A 6,000-nucleotide genomic window follows, 5' to 3' on the forward strand; every position below is an offset into this window, starting at 1 on the left:
TCGCTCCCCAACACTCCCGTCGTGTTTTCCCCGGAACCAGCCAGCCAACTCCGCGTAGTCGAGCTCACACCCCAAGCAAAGTTTCGGGAGCCCAAGGCAGTCAGCACCAGGTCTCCAGGGTACTGCAGCACGGTGGATCCCGCTCCTCAGAGGGAAGGGTTAAGGACAAGGGCCAGGGAAAGAAACCCACAGCGCACTCTGGCGCGCGCGTTCTCTCAGCGCCCACCCAACGCAGCATTCTCTAGTCAGCTCTCCTCCTCATCCCTGAGCCCAATGAACCAAGCAACTTTGCTCTTTGCTGCGGGAGTCTACTGGGGAAACAGAAGCTGGGAAATATCTAATCTACTTAAAGGGATGGAGGCTCTGACCGACGGTTCACTTGGGTGGGCAAAACGTCTTTCTCTGTGTGTATGTTTCAATTTTGTTCCTCAGAAAACAAACCAATATGTCTACCCTCTTCTCTCTGGAGCTCGGGTTTACACAGGAGAGAGCATGATCACATATGACCCAGAACCATTCATATACACATGAACTTATACCTCTAAAGGGTGGAAGAGACTACAAGCACTCAGACTGTTGTTTATATACCAGGGACCTTGGATGAAGGGATATAAGGGTTTGGTCTCTGAACACTCTTGTTAAATATTTTATCACTTTTACCTTTAAGGGGTTGGTGAATTCAGGATGGGAGAGCATTGAAAATGTCAGCTTTTTTCCAAAGGTCCTGGTGTTGTTTGCTTGTTAACATCTTCCTCTAAGTCAGACCTGGAAGCAGGTGTAATTAGGTCTGGGTTCTTTGCTATCCCAAAGCACAAATGCCATTACACACCTGCAAGTTCCTTACCTCAGAAATAGGGACTATTGAAAAGAACCAGCACAGACTAACTTTCCAGTTCCATATGTTCTAGTAGATTGATAAGGACATGCTAATTTGACGTCAGGCATTCCACCAAATTGCTCTGACCATTTATTTCCTTGTGGAATGACAAGAACTGATACCCAGTTGGGTGTTTGGAATTGAGGCTGCCTGCATGGACTGTTTCTGCAAATCCCTGAGATGTGCCCACAACCAGCTGTCATATTTGAGTGTTATTTAACTGGACAAATATATAATGGAAAGAAATCGTAGGCACAAATTCATTCCCTGTGGTGTTGTCTGGCTGAACTGAGTAGGGGCAGTATACCGAAAAACTTTCAGATCTGGCTCACAACCTTTTTGTGACTTTGAGGTTTTTTACTTTTATGTTAATGTCATTTGAAGATTTGGTTCTTGGTGTTATGTGCATATACAAGTGCACATGCAAGTTTACATGTATAGTCATAGTGTGTTTCTGTGTGAGTGCTATGATCATTTTGTCATGACTTCTGAATGCCTGTGAATTTGCTGTAGACAAAAAGTAGATATGTCAATATATGCATACACCTGTATGGTGCAGTTTCTGGGGTCATGAGATCATATAAACACACAGCTGTGTGCATGCATGGCTGTGTGTGTATGGATGTGAATATGTAGGTGCAATGTAGATGTGTCTGTTTATACGTGTTTAACTGCATATATGTACTTGTTACAGTTCACACTAAAAGTTTGCCTTATTACAAAACAAAACAGGCTAAGGCCATACCTAGCTAGATCCTAGAAGTGTGGCAGGAGGTAAGGTGCATGAGCCCTCCTTTAAGTGACTTTGTGTCTTTTTTTCTCTGTATAGAAAATTTGCTTCTCAGTCATGATTATTGGTTTTCTTAGTCAATATTATTCTCATTGTTAATGCAAATAATATTTATTGTTAACTCTTTTTTTTTTTGAAAAATTGTCTTAATGTAGTTTAGGCTAATCTTAAACTTGTTGTATAACCCAGGCTGGCCTTGAACTTCCTACATCAGTGCCTGGGGTTATACAGGTGTATTTATCACACATACCTTAGTTATTGATTATTAAAAAGGCTACATAGCTACATAAAGGTGAAGATGGTCTTTCTTTCCTGGGAAGCTTTAGAAGATAGGTGGATATTTTCTTCTCCTTCTTAGACATTTTAACAATATGAAATAGTTAATAATGATCCAAACAGCCATTCCTGGGTCTATTTTATTCTTCTCTTACTCCAGCAGAGATAGGAAAGATGCTCTCTGAAGCAAGACAGTGATGGTGGAGGGACTGGGGCCTTAGGAGCTGTGTACTCCATTGCTCTGCCAACCGAATGATCAGCAAGACAACAGCAGACCCAGACCCACACCCTCGGTCACGGGACAGAAGGCCAGGCATACCATGTCCGGCTGATAGAACCAAGGATCCAGGTAGACTCCTGAGAAAAAGAGGTCAGGTGCTCAGGTAGATGAAGAGGACAACCACGATCAGAAAGCAGCAGAGAAATGGCTGCAATGCCCAAGGACAGAGCTTGACGTTGAAGCTTGGTGACCTCTGACCAGAACCAAGGTTAATTTGAGTGTGGGAGCATGTGAGACAAGTCAGAGAACCTGGCTGAAGTGAGAGCCAGAGGCAGGAAGCCCGTCATTTGTGTCCTAATAATTTCTTCTCCTAACTAGGGGTGATGGCAGCCTTTCATTCAGTGTGATATGTAGGTGAGCACAGGGGTGTGAGGAATCTGCCATGGGGCCTAGAGGGAAGTACTCATTCTTACCACTAGAGGGCTCTTTCACCAATTCAACTGCAGATTCAAAGCATCCTCTTAAATGGAGCCAGAGGCTTCCTCAGTGTTTGCCAATGATCCCTTCTGATCCTGCTCATCTGGCAGGAGACTCAGGAGGCATTCAGGCAGCTTTCTCTCTCTCTCTCTCTCTCTCTCTCTCTCTCTCTCTCTCTCTCTCTCTCTCTCTGTGTTTTATTAAGATTTTTTTCTTCCACTGAATTCTTAGCTTGCCATTAACAGTCATGGTATATTTATTTGTGTTTTTTCTTATCTGTCAGCATTCCACTTAGGAAAGTATTGTTAACAGCTAATTTAATTCAATAATTGTTCACGAGTGCCCACCATGCATAAGACAGTCAGCTCCACACTGGGACAATGACGTAAGTTTCATTCTCCATGGTGGGGGGGATGCTGTAGTTGTCTGTAGGCACCAGAAACTCGCTGGAGCTCGCTGGAGAAAATGGAGACTGTAGTATAAGAACATGGGGAGTGTTTTGAGGAACCAGAAGCCAAAACTGCAATTAGGCCTCAGATAGGAACTGGAATTCCTACGTAAAAGTCACTGGGATCCTTGACAGCGCCTGTATTTTCCACATATGTTCCCTTTTGCATCCTTAGAAAGAAAGTTTTGCCTTCTGTGTTGCAGTCTCATTGCTGTGGAGGAATAACATCCAATGCAAGCAGCTGATGGTGGCGAGGTGCTATTGGTTCTGTTCCAAGGGTTTCAACCCAACATGCAGAGAGATCAGCGCAGCTCACATCTTGATATCCAGAAGGCAGAGAGGGAGGGAGTGGGGGAAGCAAGGAGGGAGGGTGAGCATCTGCTGGAGGATCCCCATGCTTATCTCTCCAGACCCTCAGCCTATGGACTGCTTGAGAGCAAATTTTCCTTTTTTGACGGATGTCTTTGGACCTCACAGACACAGCTAGGGGTGGGATTTTCTAACCTCCAGGTGCTTCTCAAGTCAATCAAGTTGATAGTCAAAGTCAACCCTCACACCTTCTCTGTGCTTTGAACTTCAAGATGGAAGCTAGAGTTAGACTTTTTATGTTATCCCTACCAAGAAATCTACCTAGACTAATGTGAGTGCTTTAGCTCTAGTTTAGAATATCCAGAACTGACAACCTAACCTGTCTAGCTTGTGTTATATTATTAGACTACCATCATTCAGATGGGCTTGGGGAGGGGATTCTATGGTACAATCTGGCTAAGAGGATTATACCCTGTGGTCTGGGGAAGGAAGGTGGAAGGCATTATCATGACACTACAGATAGAAACAGATGCATATCTTTGACTGAAGAAAGTAGATATAGAACCTGGGCATCTTATAAAAATGGCAAAGATAGGGATTGTAGAGATAACTCAGCAGTTAAGAGCAATGGATGCTCTTCCAGAGGACCTAGGTTCAATTCCCAGTACCCACAAGGCAGCTCACAATCATCTGTAACTCCAGTTCCAAGGGATCTGTTATCCTCTTCTGTCCTCTAAGGAGGCTACCAAGCACACACATGATATACAGACGTACACACAGGCAAAAAATCCATACCCATAAAATAAATAAATAAATAAATAAACAGTCAATAGAAGAACTGACATCCAATTACAGTATTTGAAACAGAAGAAGGGGGTGGGTTAGAGTGAGCTAAAAGAATACAAACATAGACGTCTATTACCCTTGGGCAGAAAGACCAGGGGCTCTAGGGCAGCTGCCTTTTCATTTCAGCCCTTTCTAGCCTACCTGGTTTTAAATCTTATGCATGCATACTTTGGTAAGTGTTTAAAGTTAATTAAAAACAGAACACAAACAAAAAGCAGCAAGCCACCTGCCCACTGCTCTCAGCCACCTCTTGCTTTATTGGTACAGAAATACCAACTGTTTCTAGGAGCTATCTCTTTACTCCTAGTACCTGGGCTTCTCTTCCCTGAGATATCCTGCTCATTGAACAGGTGCTTAACTAGATGGTTTGGCAGGTGAAGATACTTGCTGCCAAGCCTGACGACCTGAGTTCAGTCTCTGAGACTCACACGGTAGAGGGAAAGATCCTCCTGCAAGTTGTCTTCTGATTTCCACGTTCATGTCTTGGTAGGCATGTGCCTATAGACGTATGTACATGCACATATACACATACAAGCAAATACATGAAATAAAAAAGTAATTCTTAATTTACACAAATTAGATCTCTTGTGGTTTACTCTGTCACTTCCTTTATTTCTGAGTTCAAATGTCATCATCTCAGAGCATCCTTCACTAGCTGTGCCATCTAAAATGTCATCCCATAGTTCTCTCTCACCCCTCACTCTGGCCTGTGTGCTGTCACGGCATTTGTTAAACCTGATTGCATGAACACTCAGTCGGGTGCATGTATGTGTGTTTTCATGTTTTCCTCATCTTCCTGATGAGGAAGTTGCTTTGTTTCCTTTGTACCTGCATTTCTCCACCTCAGGCTAGTGCCCAGGCTGTAGCAGCTACTCAAATGGTGTTTGCTTAATCCACTAATTGTGTAAGTAATGACTAAGCTTCGTGCCTGCAACAGGCACTGTGGACTCAAGCAAGAAGTACACTGTTCTTCATCACCTGGAACATCAGTCTGAAGGAGCGGGCGGTGATGACTAGCAAGATAAGAATACTTGAAGCAGATGCTGTTGGACAGACACCCTTTACCAAGATGGTATGTTTACATAACCCTAATCCTGACTGCTACAAGCCACACCTGCATTTCTTGGGACAATCTTTTCAGTGTCTGGAAGCTGCCTTGCCCAAGGAATGATACATCCCTCAGGGACAGCCTACAGCCAGAGGGTGACATGAAACAAACCCTTTCCTCTCTGTGGTGATTTGAATGAGAACAGCCCCTACCAGCTGATTTTTTTGAATGTCTGGGTCCCAGTTGGTGGACTGTTTAGGAAGGATTGGGGGTGTGTCTTTGTTGAAGGAAGTGTATCACTGTGGTGTGCTTTGAGCTTTCAAAAGCCCACACCAGTCCCTGTCTTGCCTTTTCTGGGTCTACAACTTGCAGATCAGATGGGAGGTCTCAGCTGTTGCACCAGGGATGTGCTTGTCTGCCACCATGCCCCTCGCCATGATGCTCATGGACTCTCTAAGCAAAGATCCGATTAAATGCTTTCTTTTATAAGTTGCCTTGGTCATTGTCCCTTCTCAGCAGTAGTAACCCTGACCAAGACACTCCCCAAGTAGCTTCTTGTCAAGGCATTTAACACAGTAATAGGAACCTAAGACACAAACCAAATCAATGCGCTAGAATTACCTAAAAGGCTTAATATACAATAGATTCCCGATAAAGAGGATGATGCTGAACAATGCTAATTTCTAGCGCGTTCTCTTGCTGCTCTCTA

This window comes from Alexandromys fortis, unplaced genomic scaffold (assembly GCF_014885135.2).
Source record: "Alexandromys fortis isolate MF-2015 unplaced genomic scaffold, M_Fortis_MF-2015_v1.1 scaffold_45, whole genome shotgun sequence".
Lineage (NCBI taxonomy): Eukaryota > Metazoa > Chordata > Mammalia > Rodentia > Cricetidae > Alexandromys > Alexandromys fortis.